The sequence below is a fragment of the Sus scrofa genome, chromosome 7 (genome assembly GCF_000003025.6).
Source record: "Sus scrofa isolate TJ Tabasco breed Duroc chromosome 7, Sscrofa11.1, whole genome shotgun sequence".
Lineage (NCBI taxonomy): Eukaryota > Metazoa > Chordata > Mammalia > Artiodactyla > Suidae > Sus > Sus scrofa.
This window is the reverse complement of record NC_010449.5, coordinates 113044577-113061234: the sequence shown is the minus strand read 5'-3', so window position 1 is coordinate 113061234 and position 16658 is coordinate 113044577. Positions and strand designations below refer to the sequence as shown.

General features: G+C 44.8%; 1 long non-coding RNA gene across 1 annotated transcript in view; it reads right to left on the bottom strand.

Moving 5' to 3' along the window:
* Nucleotides 1–15442, bottom strand: part of LOC106504538 — a 77029-nt gene extending 61587 nt beyond the window's left edge. Inside the window, exon 1 of the long non-coding RNA XR_002346031.1 lies at nt 14577–15442. This is a non-coding gene — a long non-coding RNA (uncharacterized LOC106504538). The remainder of the gene's footprint in view (nt 1–14576) is intronic.

Genomic DNA, 16658 nt, shown 5'->3' with positions numbered 1-16658 from the left:
GGGAGTTCTCTTGTGGCACAGTGGGTTAAGGATCCAGCAATATCACTGCAGCAGCTCGGGTCACTGCTATGGCCTGGGTTTGATCCCCGGCCCGGGAACTTCCACATGCCTTGGGCAGAGCCAAAAAAGTGAGACTAGGTCTCTTGGTCAATGTAAGGTGGTTGATCTTCACTTGGAGGTGGGCCAAGATGGTGACAGAGGAAGGCGACACTCACCTCCTCCCTGGGACACCCTGAATCCACAGCTACATTTGAAACCGTTTCCACTGAAAAAGACCTAAAAACTAGCTGAGCAACTCTTCACCATCAGGCGAATGCGCAAAAGGCAACATGGAAGCAGGCAGGAAAGGTGGAGACACAATCTTGCCATGACGCTGCCTCTGGTGTGGGACCCATAACGGGGAGGAACTCACAAACCCGGGGCTTCTCCAGGAGCAAAGGCTTCCCACCTCACGTTGGACACCTCAGCTTTAATATCTACACCTGAGAGACAAGCCCTCAAAACATATCACTCTGAAAACCCATGGGGCTAGACATCACTGAGACTCAAAGGGCTGGGGCTAACTCAGAAATGACTCTTTTTGAAGGGCTCACAAGTGAAATCACTTGCCCCAGGGCCCAGGGCAGAGGCAGCCATTTGAAAAGTACCCCGACGTCTTCGGGAAGAGACTCACTTGCTAATTTTTAAGCAGCGGCTGGAAGGCAGGAGCACTGGGATACTCTCGGGGATGGAGGCTGCCAGCTCCCACTTTTACGCTTTCCCTCTGCCTGGCCAATGGCGAAGGGCACCATCTTCAGTCCCCATTTCCACTCCAGATGGGCAATATCTTCGCATTAATCTGCGGCTGAAAGCCAGAGCACCAGCGTCTCCTGGAGATCCTTTTACACGTCAGGGGCCCCAGCTTTAAGGTCTGGTACTCAAGTTTTTGCACCTGCCGTCCAGGGGACATCACTTGATCGTCTGGCTCTGGGGGCGAGGGGCCTGTGGTCTCATGGGACAGCTAACAATTGGAGAGGCAGCTCTTGGCAGACCACTGCCTCCAAAGCACTGCCCAGACAGCAGACTGAAACACACCCCCAGCCTTTCTGAGAAAAATGCCTATTTGCTTGTCCAGGAGCTTTGGCCTGGGTCTCACCCACTTCTAGGGGTATATGGAAGTGCCATCTGGGAACAGAGTCCAGGAGACGCAGTCTCGGCACTTTCCCTCTGCCTCACTCCAGCTCACCAGTATCTCCCCAAAAGGAGCTCCTATTCTTGTCTGGTGCCACAATTTTTGCCGCGGTTGTGTAAGGGGACAACTCTACATAATCTGGCTCCGATGGCTGGTAGGGCTTATACTCACAGGTCCCCCGGGACCAAAACCAATGAAGAAAGGGTTCTTAAACAGTTAGGACCCTCGGGACACAGCGAGAAGCAACAGACCTAGGAGCTCAGTCTTTCTCAGAAGGAGGCCTATTGTTTTATCCTCGAAGCTGCGGCCTAAGGAACAGGCTTCTAATTAAACCTGCATCTAAGAGCTGATTGTAAGCCTTTCCAGAGACTTCAAAGGTCTTCATGCTCTCCCTCTGCTGGACTCCAGAGCACCTGTATGTCTCAGAGAAGAGCTCTTACGCATGTCGGGCACCCTGGGTTATGTGGTGTCCCCCTTGATCACCTGGGCTCTGGCGGCCTCGGGGGCTTGTGTTCCTGGGTCCCAGGGAACCGTAACAATTGGAAAGACGGTTCTTGCCAGACCACCTCCCGCCCCCAGGGCACTGTGCAGCCTACAGCCGGAAACACGGCCCAGTCTCTCAGTGAAAGAGGCCTCTTTGCCTGTCCTGGAGCTTCTGCCTGAGGGGGCGGGCTTCAGGTCCGGCACACATCCAGGTGCCTGCAGAGACGCTCACAGGGAATGTGGGGCAGGGGACCCCATCTTGGCGCCCTCCCCCTGCAGCCTCGCTCCAGCTTGCCTTCCATCTCCCACAAAGGAGCTTCACCCCGGGTCTGGGGCTCCAAGTTTCATGACTTGGGGACACTTCCAGATTGCTGGGTTCTGGTGGCCAAAAGGGCTTATGCTTGTGGTCCTACACAACTCTGTGGAGTTGGCTCTTTTGTAATTGCATATTTAAAAGCTGCTGCCTGGAGTTCCCGTCGTGGCACAGTGGTTAACGAATCTGACTAGGAACCATGAGGTTGTGGGTTCGATCCCTGCCCTTGCTCAGTGGGTTAACGATCCGGCGTTGCTGTGAGCTGTGGTGTAGGTCGCAGACGCAGCTCGGATCCCGCGCTGCTGTGGCTCTGGCGTAGGCCGGTGGCTCCGGCTCTGATTTGACCCCTAGCCTGGGAACTTCCATATGCCGCGGGAGCGGCCCAAAGAAATAGCAAAAAGACAAAAAATAAATAAATAAATAAATAAAAGCTGCTGCCTGAAGATCTGGCTTTCAATCAGCCTGAATCTAAGTGCTGACTGAGATCGTCCCCTTTGGGACATGGGCGGATCCTGGCACCCTCAACTAATGGGAATTATTAAAAGTAAAATAAGCTTGGAATTCCTGACGTGGGCTCAGCGGCAATGAACACAACTAGTACCACGAGGATGTGGGTTTGATCCCTGGTCTCCCTCAGTGGGTTAAGGATCCGGCGTTGCTGTGAGCTGTGGTGTAGGTCGCAGACATGGCTCAGATCCTGCATTGCTGTGGCTGTAGGCCAGCAGCTGCAGCTCCGATTTGACTCCTAGCCTGGGAACTTCCATATGCTGCACATGTGGCCCTGAAAAGAGAAAAATAAAATAAATAAAATAAAATAAAAGTAAGCTTGCTTGTACAATCACAAAGGTTTGGGAGCCAACAAAGAGCTAGGGCAAGGCTGAATGATAAGGTTCACCTCCTACGTGAGGTCACTCCTTCAAGATGAAAAGAGGTGGGTGTTTCATCTAATGCAGAGAAATCAACACATATTCAAGCAGAGTGATGAAACAAGAGGAATATTTTCCAAATGAAAGAAGAGAAAACCTTGAAAAAAAAAATCTTCATGGGAGTTCCTGCTGTGGTGCAATGGGATTGGCGGCATCTCTGCAGGACCAGAGGGTTTGATCCCCAGCCCAGTACACTGGGTTAGAGGATCCAGCATTACCACATCTACAGCACAGGTCTCAACTGTGGCTCAGATCTGATCCATGGCCTGGGAACTTTCATGTGCTGTGGGGGGGCCAAAGATGAAAAACAAAATCTTAATGAAACAGAGATAAGCACTTTATCTGATAAAGAGTTTAAAGTAATGGTCATATGGAGTTCTCATGTGGCTCAGTTAAGAATCCAGTGTTGTCACTGTTGTGCCTCTAGTTAAAGCTGGGGGCATGGGTTTGATTCCTGGTCCAGGAATTTCTGCGTGCTGCAGGTACAGCCAACAAACCCAAACAAAAACAACAAAAAATCAATACATTTAAGAGTTTAAAGAAATGGTCATAAAAATGCTTACCAAACTTGGGGGAAAAAACAGATGAACAAAGTGAGAACTCCGACAGAAAGAAACTATAGAAAACAGCAAATAGAAGTCATAGGGCTAAGAATATAGTAACTGTACTGACAAGTACACAGAGAAGTTTAAGAGTACACTAGACGAAACAGAAGAAAAGTTTTGTGACCTTAAAATCAGGGCAGCGCGGAGGTTCCTTTTGTGTAGCTCAGCAGCTTAAGGATCTGACTGTCTCTGTGTGGATGCAGGTTCAATCCCTAGCCTTGCTCAGTGTGTTAAAGATCCAGTGTTGTGGTAAGCTGGGGCAAAGGCTGCAGATGTGGCTTGGATCCAGTATTTCTGTGGCTGTGGCACAGGCATCACCTGCAGCTCCAATTCAACCCCTAGTCCAGGAACTTCCATATACTGCAGGCGTGGCCATAAAAAAACCAACCAAACAAAAAAAACAGGGCAACCCAACTCATCTGGTCATATCCGCAAAAAGAAAAAAGAATTTAAAAAGTAAAGACAATTTAAGGAGCTTATGGGACAACACCAAACATACTAACATTTTCATCACCATATAATCCAGCAATCCCCCTCCTGGGCACATATCTGGAGAAAACTGTAATTAAAAAAGATCCCTGCACCTCAATGTTCACAGCAGCACTATCTACAACAGCCAAGACATAGTAGCAACCTAAGTGTCCATCAACACAGGAATGTAGATGTGTTATATATACACAACCGAATATTACTCAGCCATAAAAAAGAATGAAACAGTAACATCATTTGCAGGAACATGGATGACCTAGAGGTTATCATATTAAGTGAAGTAAGAGAAAGACAAACATCATATGATATCGCTTATATGTGGAATCTAAAAACATGACACAAATGAAATTATGAAAGAGAAGCAGATTCACAGACATAGAAAATAAACTTACGGTTACCAAAGGGGAAAGGGAGAAGGATAAATTAAGAGTTAGGGATTAAAACACACATACTGCCATATATAAAATAGATAACCAAGGAAAATCTACTGTATAGAACAGGAACTACATTCAATATCTTGTAATAATGTATAATGTAAAAGAATCTGTAAAAATTTATATATATATATAAGGAGTTCCCATCGTGGCACAGTGGTTAACGAATCCGACTAGGAACCATGAGGTTGCGGGTTCGGTCCCTGCCCTTGCTCAGTGGGTTAACGATCCGGCGTTGCCGTGAGCTGTGGTGTAGGTTGCAGACGCAGCTCGGATCCTGCGTTGCTGTGGCTCTGGCGTAGGCCGGTGGCTACAGCTCCGATTCAACCCCTAGCCTGGGAACCTCCATATGCCGCGGGAGCGGCCCAAGAAATAGCAAAAAGACAAAAAAAAAAAAACAAAAAAATTTATATATATATATAAAATGAATCACTTTGCTGTATATCTGAAACTAACACAACATTGTAAGTCAACTATATTTCAATAAAAATTAAACAAAAATGCACTAACATTCTCAGTGTTGGAATCTCAAAAGGAGGAAGGGAGAGAAAGAAAAGAGCAGGAAATTTGTTGTTTTGTCTTTTAGGGCCACACTGGCAGCATATGGAGGTTCCCAGGCTAGGGGCTGAATTGGAGTGATAGCCACCAGTTTATGCCAGAGCCACATTAATGCGGGATCTGAGCCGCGTCTGCGACCTACACCACAGCTCACAGCAACACCAGATCCTTGACCCACTAAGCGAGGCCAGGGATCGAACCTGCGTCCTCATGGTTGCTAGTCGGGTTTGTTAACCACTGAGCCATGACAGGAACTCCCAGAAAACTTACTTGAAGACAGAAGGACTGAAAATTTCCTTAACGTAGGTTAGGAAACAGACATCCAAGTCTGGGAAGCACAGAGAGTTCTAAATAAGATAAATTAAAAAAAAAAAAAAAAACCCACACCAAGACACATTATCATTAAAATGTCGAAAGTTAAACACAGGAGTTTTAAAAGTAGCAAACAAACCAAAAAACGAAACCCCAACTTATTACATATAAAGAAACTGCCAGAAGACTCAGATTTTTCAGCAGAATCTTTCTACGTCAGAAAGGAGTGGTCCCATATATTCAAGGTGCTAAGAGAAGAAAAGTTCCTGGAAAAGTTATCATTCAGCATTGAAAGAGAGAATTTTGCAGACAGGTTAAAAAACTAAAGGAGTTAACCACCACTAAACCAGCCTTACAAGAAATAAGGGACTGCTTAACACCGAAAATAAAGAGTGCTAATTAGTAATAAGAAAGTATAAATCTCACTGGTAAAGGTAAATATATAGTAGAGAGAGCAGACCAGTTACTTAAAAAGCTAATAGGAAGGTTAAAAAACAAATGTAGAGAGTTACCATTGTGGCTCAGTGGGTTACGAACCCAGCTAATACCCATGAGGGTGTGGGTTCGATCCCTGGCCTTGTTAAGTGGGTTAAAGATTCCGTGTTCCCGTGAGCTGTGGTGTAGGTCACAGACCTGGCTCGGAGCCCTAGCTGCTGTGGCTCTGGTATAGGCTGGCAGCTGCAGCACTGATTCAACCCTTAGCCAGGGAACTTCATATGCCACAGGTGCAGCCCTAAAAAGCAAAAAAACCAACCACCCCCAAAAAAACCCCAAATATAGTAAAAACAACTATAATAATTAGTGGAGGAATAAAGAAGATAAAAGATGTAGGAATACCAGGTGTGGTGCAGTGAGTTAAGAATCCAACTGCAATGGCTCAGGTTGCTGCAGAGGCACGGGTTCTGTCCCCAGCCCAGCAGGTGGGTTAAAGGAGCCAGCATTGCCACAACTGCAGTACAGACTGCAGCTGAGTCCCTGGTCTGAAAACATCCATGTGCCACAGGTGCAGTTATTTAAAAAAAAAAAAGGATGTAAAATATGATATCAAAACCAAAAAACTTTGGGAAGGAGTAAAAAATTAGCTTTAGAGTGTGTTCAAACTTAAGTTATCAACTTATAATAGATTACTACAAGTATAAATACTATATGTTAAGTCTTATGGTAACCATAAAGCAAAAACCTATAATAGATACCAAAATACAATGAGAAAGGAATCTAAGCATACTACTAAAAAAAGCCATCAAACCACAAAAGAGAGCCAGCAAAGAAGAAAGGAACATAGGGGAACTATAAAACTCTAAAACAATGAACAAAATGGCAATAAGCATATACCTATCAATAATTACTTCAAATGTAAATGGACTAAATTTTCCAATCAAGAGACATAAAGTGACTGGATGGAGTTAAAAAAAAAAAAAAAAAAGACTCATCTGTATCCTGCCTTTAAGAGACTCACTTTGGATGCAAGGGCACACAGAAACTGAAAGAAAAGGGATAGAAAAAAGCTATTCCATACAAATGAGGAAATCAAAAGAAAGCTGGGGTACCTATTCCTATATTAGAGAAAATAACCTCTATTACTATTATTTTTTTTGCCTTTTCTAGGGCTGCTTCCATGGCATATTGGAGGTTCCCAGGCTAGGGGTCTAAACGGAGCTGTAGTTGCTGGCCTATGCCAGAGCCACAGCAATGCAGGATCCGAGCCGCGTCTACAACCTACACCACAGCTCATGGCAACACCGGATCCTCAGCCCACTGAGCAAGGCCAGGGATCGAACCCACAAGCTCATGGTTCCTAGTCAAATTCATTAACAACGGAGCCACAACAGGAACTCCAAAGTAACCTTTAAAACAAAGACTGTGACAAGAGACCAGGAAGGGATTTTGCATAATGATAAAGGAGTCAATCTGACAAGAACATAATATTTGTAAATATTTATGCACCCAACAAAGGAATACTCAAATTTATAAAGCAAATATTAACAGCTCTAGAGGGGAAAACAGCCAGCAATACAACAATAATAGGGGATTTCAACACCCCATGTACATCAATGGATAGATCATCTAGAGAGAAAGTCAGTTTTAAAAAAAAGCTTTAAAGGACACGTTAGACCACATAGCCTTAAGTGATATATGCAAAGCATTCCAGCCAAAAGCAGTAGAACACACATTCTTCTCAAGTGCACATGCAACATTTTCCAGGATAAATCACATGCTAGGCCACAAAACACATCTTAATAAATGTAGGAAGACTGAAATCATGTCAAGCATCGTTTCTAACCACAATGGTATGAAACTAGAAATCAACTGTAAGAAGAAAACTGGAAAATTCACAAATATGTGAAATTAACAACATTCTGATGCACCAATGAGTCCAGGAAGAATGAAAATGGAAATACAGCATTAGAAAATGAATAGGATGCAATAAGAGCAATTCTAAGGGAGAAATTCACAGCAATAAATGCTTGCCTCAGGAAACAGGAAAAACGCAAATAATTTTATACCTCAAAGAACTGGAAAAAGAAGGAGAAACAAAGCCCAAAGTTAGGAGAAGGAAAGAAATAACAAAGATCAGAGTGGAAATAAATGGAATACAAACTAAAAAGACAACAGAAATGATCAATAAAACTCAGAGCTGAAAGTTAGCTCTGTGAAAACATAAAAAAATTGACAAACTTTCAGGTTCGCCAAGAATAAAAATCAAAAAATAAAATCAGAAATGAAAAAGGAGATTTTACGACTGATACATAGGATGGTAAAAGACCTCTATGAACATCCATAGGACAACACACTGAACAACCTAGAAAAAAAAATGAGTAAATTCCTAGAAACATACCAACTTCCAAACTGAATCTTGAATCTGAGTAGACCTATTATTAGTAAGGAGACTGAACTGTGATAAACACTTCCCAATGAACAAAAATCTAGGTAGGACTAGACAACTTAACTGGTAACTTCTACCAAAACATTCAAAGAAGAATAAATATCAATCCTACTCAAACTTTTCCAAAAACAATAGGAATAAATATTCCAAACTCATTTTATGAGACCAGCATTACTCTGAAACCAAAACTAGACAAGGGTGCCACAAGATGATAGACCAGTATCACTGATGAATATAGATGCAAAAATCCTTGATAAAATATGAGCAAGCCAAACTCAACAATACATTAAAGGATCACATCCATGATCAAGTGGGATTATTCCAGGGATGCCATCATGGTTCAGCATCTGCAAATCAATCAATGTGACATACAACATTAACGAAGCAAAGGATAAAAATCATATTATCATCTCAATGGATGCAGAAAAACACTTGACAAACCTCAACATCTGTTTATGACAGACACTCACAACCAAGTGGGTAGAGAGAAAATAACATACTGATAAAAGCCATCTATGGCAAGGCCATGACTAACATCATACTCAATGGTGAAACCCGAAAGCTTTTCCTCTAAGGTGAGAAACAAGATAGAGATGCCTACTTTCATCACTTTTTCAATACAGTACTGGAAATTCTTGCCAAAACAGTTAGCCAAGAAAAAGATGTAAAAGACATCCAAATCTGAAAGGAAGAAATAAAACTGCTACTGTTGGCAGGCAATAATGTCATATATAGAAAACCCAAAAGACCCCACCAAAAACACTATTAAACAAATAAATGAATCCAGTGAAGTTGCAAGATACAATATCAGTACACAGAATCCATTGTGTTTCTATGCACCAATAACTATTAGAAAGAGAAATTAGGAGTCCCTGTTGCAGCTCAGTGGAAATGAATCTGACTAGCATCCATGAGGACATAGGTTTGATCCCTGGCCTCGCTCTGTGGGTTGGGGAATCCAGCGTTGCCGTGAGCTGTGGTGTAGGTCGCAGACACGGCTTGGATCTGGTGTTGCTGTGGCTGTGGTGTAGGCTGGCGGCTACAGCTCCAATTTGACCTCTATCCTGGGAACCTCCATATGCCAAGGTTGTGGCCCTAAAAAGCAAAAAAAAAGAGAGAGAGAGAGAGAGAAAATTAAGGAAACAATCCCATTTTAAATTGCATTAAAAAGAATAAAATACCTAGGAATAAATTTAACCAGCAAGGTGAAAGACCCATGCACCAAAAACTATTATGACACGGACTGAAAAAACTTACTCAAGACACAAATAAAATGGAAAGATATTCCATGCTTATGGATTGGAAGAATCAATAGTGTTAAAATATTCAAACTATCCAAAGCAATATACACAAATTCAGTGCTATCCCTATCAAAATTCCAATGGCACTTTTCACAGAAACAGGAAAACAATCCCAGAATTTGTATGAAATTACGAAGACCATGAATAGCCAAAGCCATCTCGAGAAAGAAGAACAAATCTGGAGGCATCATGCGTCCTGATTTCAAACTATATCATAAAGCTATAGTAATCAAAATAGAATAGTATTGAATAAAAATACCACATTCATCAATGGAACAGAATAGAGCCCAGAAATAAACCCACTCTCATATGGTCAATTATTTTATAATAAAGGAGCCAAAAATATGTAATATGGAATGTGTCCTTTCAATAAACAGTGTCTCTTCAATAAATGGTGTTGGGAAAACTGAACAGCTACATGCGAAAGAATGAAACTGGACTCCTATCTTATACCACACACAAAAATTAACTCAAAATAGATTGAGTTGAATGTAACATCTGAAAACTATAAACCTGTCAGAAGAAAATGTAGGCAGTACCCTTCTTTTTTTTTTTTTTTTTTTTTTTTTTTGCTTTATAGGGCTGCACTCTCGGCATATGGAGGTTCCCAGGCTAGGGGTCCAATCGGAGCTGTAGCTGCCAGCCTACTCCAGAGCCACGGCAATGCGGGATCTGAGCCACAGCTCATGGCAATGCTGGATCCTTAACCCACTGAGCAAGGCCAGGGATCGAACCCGCAACCTCATAGTTCCTAGTCAGATTCATTAACCACTGAGCCACGACGGGAACTCCTGGCAGTACCCTTCTTAACATCAATCCTGGCAGTGATTTTCTAGATCTGACACCAAAAGCAGAGGCAACAAAAGCAAAAATAATCTCAAACTGATAAGCTTCTGCACCGCAAAGAAAATCATCAACAAAATGAAAAGGCAACATATAGAATGGGAGACTATATTTGCCAATCATATATCTGATAAGGGGTTAATATCCAAAATATAAAGAATCTCATACAACTCAAAAACCAAATAATCAAATTTAAAAAATGAGCAAGGGGAGTTCCCGTTGTGGTACAGTGGAAATGAATTCAGTTAGGAACCATGAGGTTGCGGGTTTGATCCCTGGCCTTGCTCAGTGGGTTAAAGATCTGGCGGTGCTGTGAGCTGTGGTGTAGGTCACAGACATGGCTTGAATTTGGCATTGCTATGGCTTTGGCGTAGACCAGCAGCTACAGCTCTGATTAGACCCCTAGCCTGGGAACCTCCATGCGCCACAGGAGCGGCCCTAAAAGGACAAAAGAAAAAAAAAAAAATGAGCAAGAGCCCTGAACAGACATTTTTCAAAAAAAAGATAAATGAATGGACAACAGGTACATGAAAATATGGTCAACATAATCAACAGGGAAATGCAAATCAAAAATATGAGATATCACCTCATACTTGTCAGCATGGCTAGACTCAGAAAGACAAGAGAGAACAAATGCTGGCAAATATATGAAGAAAAGGACCCTTGTGTCCAGTCGGGTGGGACTGTAAACTGGTACAGCCACTATGGAAGCCAGTATAGAGATTCACCAAAAAAGTAAAACTATAACTACCATGTGATTCAATAATTCTATTTACAGGTCTATGTATAAAGGAAACAAAAACACTCCTTCAAAGAGATATCTGCACCGCCCCTATGCTCACACAAGAATTGTTTACAATAAGCAAGACGTGGAAACAACCTAAGTATCCATCCATGGATGAATGGATAAAGAAGTCATGGAATATAAACACATGCAATATTATTCAGCCATATAAAAGGAGGAGATTCTGCCACTTGGGATAAACTGACATTGCACTAAGTGAAATAAGGCGGAGTGAAAGACCAGTACTGTATGATCTAACCTGTATGAGGAATCTAAAAAACAAAGAACAATACTCCCAACAAAACTCACAGGGAAAAAAAGATCATATGTGTGGTTATCAGAGGCAGAAGTTGGGGGGAGGAGAAATTGGAGGAAGGTAGTCAACCAGCACAAACTTCCAATTATAAAGGAAATAAATACTTGGGATGGAATGTACAACTTGATCACTATAGTTAACATCGTATGGTATACACCCAAGTTATTAAGACAGTAAATCCTAAGAGTTATCATCACAAGTAAAAAAAATTTTTTGTATCTTTATGACATGATAAATGTTAACTAAACTTACTGTGATAACCATTTCACAACATACATAAGTCAAATTATTATATGGTACACCTTAAATTTATACACTGCTATATGTCAATTATATCCCAATAAAACTACAAATATTTCTTTAAAAACCTACTACCAAGGTACAATAATCAAAACAGTGTGGTACTGGCATAAAGACAGACATAAACACCAATGGAATAAATAAAGAGTCCAGAAATAAGCACGTTCATATACAGTTAAATGATTTTTGACAAGAGTGTCAAGACTACTCCATTGGGAAAAGACAGTCTTTTCAACAAATGGTGCTGGGAAAACTGGACATCCACATGCAAAAGAAGGAATTAAACCCTTACCTAATATCATACACAAAAATTAATGCAACATATATCAATGATCAAAAAACAAAGAGCTAAAATGATAAAACTCTTAGAAGAAAACACAGGACAAAAGCTTCACGACATTGGATTTGGTGATGATTTCTTGGATATAACACTAAAGGTACAAGCAACAAAAGAAAACAGACAAACTGGATTTCAAGAAAATTTAAAAACTTTGTACATCAAGAAACCCTATCACAAAAGGCAACACAGAATGAGAGAAAATGTTTACCAATGACATGACTGATAAGGGATTAATACCCAGAATATATGGAGAAATGCCACACTCAACAATTAAAAAGCAGCAATCCCACTAAAAAATGGTCTTAAATAAAAAAGTACTGAAATAGACATTCCTCCAAAGATATATAAACAGCAAATAATCACATGAAAAGATGCTCACCATCACTACTCATTAAGGGAAATGCAAATCAAAAATACAATGAGATACCACCTCATACTCTATTACGTAGTACAGCAGGATGGCTACTATCAAAAAAAAAAAAAAAACAAGAAGTTTTGAGGGGGACGTGGAAAGAGTGGAAGCCTTGAGCACCACTACTGAAAACAGTACCTAAAAATTTTTTAAAATATAATTACCATATGATCCAGCAATCCCACTTCTGGTTACATATCAGAAGAACTGAAAGCAAGGTCTCGAGGAGATTCGTGTATATCCGCGTTCCCAGTAGCATTATTCACAAAAGCTAAAACATGGAAGCAACACAAGTGTCCATCCACCAAGGAACAGATAAGCAAAATCTGACATATACATACAATAGAATTTTATTCCGCCTCAAAAAGGAAGGACATTCTGCAATATGCTACAACATGGATAGATCTTGAGGACATTATGGTAAGTGAAATAAGTCAGTTACAGAAAGACAAATACCGTATGAGTCCACTTATCTGTAGGACTTAGAGTAGTCAAAATAATAAAGACAGAAAGTAGAATTAGAGTTGCCAGGGGCTAGAGGGAGGAGAGACGGGACAGTTACAGGTTGAGTCAGATTTTCAAGATGAAAAGAGTTATGGGGAATGGATGGTGGCACGGTCTACACAGCAAACTTAATACTACTGAACTGTATACTTCAGTGGGTTTAAGATGGTACATTTGTTATGTGTTTTTAACACAAAAATTTTGTTATGAGATATACGCTCATTATAATGAAAATTAAATATGAAGACATTAATAAACAGCCACTCTCCCGCCTCCTCAAAGTTGTACAAACAATTTAAGCTCCTATCAAATATCAGAGATGCTATTAGCTTACAATGCTGAGCCAGCATTTTTAGAGAGGGGGAGAAAATTCCTCTAACAGAATGAAGAAAATAATTAAAATACTGCTTCTAAGAAGCAATGTATAAAAGAAATTATTTTCGTGCAGAAGTGAACAAGAAAAAAAATTTTAAATAAAGGGTTAAGTCTCAAACAGATGGAGCGAAGGCCCAGGATTGGTTGGGAGGGATGCAGGGGGTATGGAGGGCCACCGCTTAGTGGTTAGTAGATGGTCTGGGTGTTTGCTCCCTGAAGTTTATGCCCCAACCCAATGGAGACTGAAGGGAAACAACTCTCATAGCAGCAGGAGAAGTGGGCAAAAGACGAAGGAGAGACAGTGAGAAAGACAACTTTTATAGACCCTTTTTACAATGCATCACCTTGAACCTCAAAATTACCTTGGAGAGTCATGCAGGGAAAACGTCTGATTTTATGGAGTTAAGTGGACTTCTACAAGAGCCTTGTTCAGGTCATCCAGCCCCTTGAAGACTTTCAACCCTGCATCCTGGGCACCATCCAGTTTACCTGACCATCTGCCTCGCAAGGGAACAAGGACACCGACTCGGCTCCTTCTGAATGAGGTGAGGTGGGGCTGAGCTGATGAACTGCTAAGGGTGAACGAACAGAGCAGTTAACTGACCCCTAAACAGAAATTCCTGACATGGTTGTGGCCCAAGGACTGTCAATATCCCCAGGGACAAAGTCTCTTACCAGTAAGGGCGATGTTTTACCACAAAAAAAGCAGTTGTTCTACATATTTCTTCATCAAATTGAAGACCCCCCTCTTTGTCTTTGCAAAAGAGTTGAGGTTAATGAGTAAAAAAAAAAATTGGCCGCACAACACAGAGATAAACATTTTATCTATTTTCCAACTGATTTTACAACATAGACAATTAAGTAATAAGAGAATAAGTGAATTTCTGGTGCACAAGAAAACCACATAAGCTCAAAACGTAAGTTCTTCCGCCGTCTTCCGCTTTTTTCCCCCGGGTCACCCAGACTTCTATACTGTAGGGACTCCAAGCCCAATAAGTTACCACAGAATGCGGCCGCAATACCACACTTCACCGGCAGATGCCGCAGCCTCAACACTTAACAGAGTCAACTTTCAAGTTACTGACAATCACACCAGCAGCCATTTACTGCCTACTGTATACTTGCAGGCAATTACACTCGCGCTTCGGATCAATACCACACCGGTGTGCTGAGATAATTAAGTCGTATAAAGTGTTTTGAACTGAATCGAAGTGTGAAATTATTACCAGCCCAAGATGGGGTGGCAGAGGCCACCCGGAGTCCACCGCAGCTGTCTCAGCAGAGAGGTCTGGGCCGGGGCCCAGGCCTGTTTTCCTTGTCCTTTCCTGTCGCTTGCCACTAAGCTGCTGTTTCGTTCTCCAAGCTGGAATCTGGTATTTAACTCCTCTCCGGCAAAGTGTAGGTGGTGTTAGGAGTCAACCGAGGGGTGCCATGGCTGGGGCAGGGCCCAGCTCAGGGTAGCCACAGTACTGCGGGAACTTCTAGAAAGCTGACAGTCTGGGAGGTGGAACTGTGGAGCGCAAGAGGTCTAACCTCAACACAAACTTTCCTCCTTAGACCTCGGGACCTGCGCCCACAGGCGGGCGAGACTGAGCCCAACACGTGAGGCGCGCGGGCTTGGCTCCCACGCCACGAACCTGGGCGGGGCTTCGGCGGCACCTGGCGGCAGGGGGCGGGGTGCTCTGCGCGGCGGATGGGCTGCACCTGCCCAGGGCCTTCAATTTCCGGCTAGTGAGCTCCGCTGGACCCCCAGCGTGCGGCGCACAGGGGCCCACCTCTGCGGGCAGGGCTCCCCGGGACCCCGTGCCCTGGGCGAGCACCCGGGGAGGCACAAGCCGGGGCCAACGCTGGCGCGCTCCGGCCCGCACTTGGCGCGGTGGCCCCGCGGCCGACGCACGCGCGCAGGGAAGAGCCACGTGCTGGGGCCCTAAGCGCTCGGCCGCCGCGCTCCGCGTAGGCGTGCGGCTGCAGCCCCACGTGCGGGCAGCCCGGACGCCCCCTCCCCCTACGCACGTGCGGGCCACCGCCCCCTCCTGGCGCCCAGCGCAGCCGCGCCCGCGCCCCGGCTCCGGTCCCCGGCACCGCGAGGCGGCGCGCCGGCCGCCCAGGGCCGCCGAGGGGCGGGGCCGTCGCCCGCATTGTTCCTCCCCGAGCGGCGGGCCCTCCCCTTCCCCCAGTCCCGGCGGGGCGCGGGGCGCGGGGCCGCCGAAGCCGCGGAACGTGGGCTCGCGCCCCGCCTTTGTCTCCCGGGCGCGAGCCGCCGCAGCCCCGCGCCGGCCGCCAGAGCCGCTTTGTGCCGCGGGCCGCGGGGGACGAGGACGCGGGGCGAGGAGCCGGCGGGCACAGCCTCAGCATGGACGTGACGGTCTCCGAGCTCATGGAGCTCTTCCTGCAGAGCCCGCTGGTGACCTGGGTGAGTGTGCCCGGCTCCCTGCCCCATTGTTGGGGCACCGGCTCCTCTCCCGCCCGCCTGCGGTCGCAGCAGACCGGTCCCAAGCGGGTCCCCGGGTAGCCCCTGGGACGCAGAGGACTCATGAAGCGCCCCGGCTGGCTGTGGGGTCAGTGTCCGGGGTCTGGAGGTGTTTCCAACTCTAGAGCCGGCGCGCCTGGTGCAGGACCCTGCCGCGTTCCTGGCCCAGCCAGGGGCCGAGAGGGTACACCTGTTCTCCCCCTCCCCTCCCCCGGACGTTGGGCTGGCCGCCCCGGAGCGGCAGGGTCCCAGTGATCACCCTGGCCCCTATGGCTTGACCTCTCGAGGAAGGGGCCCACTCCCCCAAAATATCCTCGTGTAGCTCCTGAACTCCTGAGACCAGCGGGTGCATGGCGGTGAGAATTAGGGATTCCGAGTGAGAACGCGTACAGGCTGGGGTGGGCGCAGTGATTTCCAATGGATTCGAGACGTGAGAAATTTATTGAAAGGTCCCTTTCATTTCTTTCTTTCTTTCTTTCTTTTTTTCCTCTCTCAGACGCCGGAGAAAAGTGGCCAGGAAGTTTTCTTTCTACTCTGTTGCCTGGCGCGGGGGAGGGGAGCGAGGCCCTGGAGAAGGGTGCTATTGAAGGGTGGGTGGCCGTGGGTGATGCCCTTTTTCCTACAGGAGCTCTGCTCGCCTGGCGGGCTTGAGACTGTGCGGGTGGGGGTGACTTCCTGCTTTTGCACCCTGTCACTGCAGGTGAAAACTTTTGGCCCATTCGGAAGCGGCAACCAGGACAACCTGACAATGTACATGGATTTAGCGGACGGCATCTTTTTGAATCAGATCATGTTGCAAATGTAAGTTATCTTCGAGGAAGAAGGAAGGAATGTAATT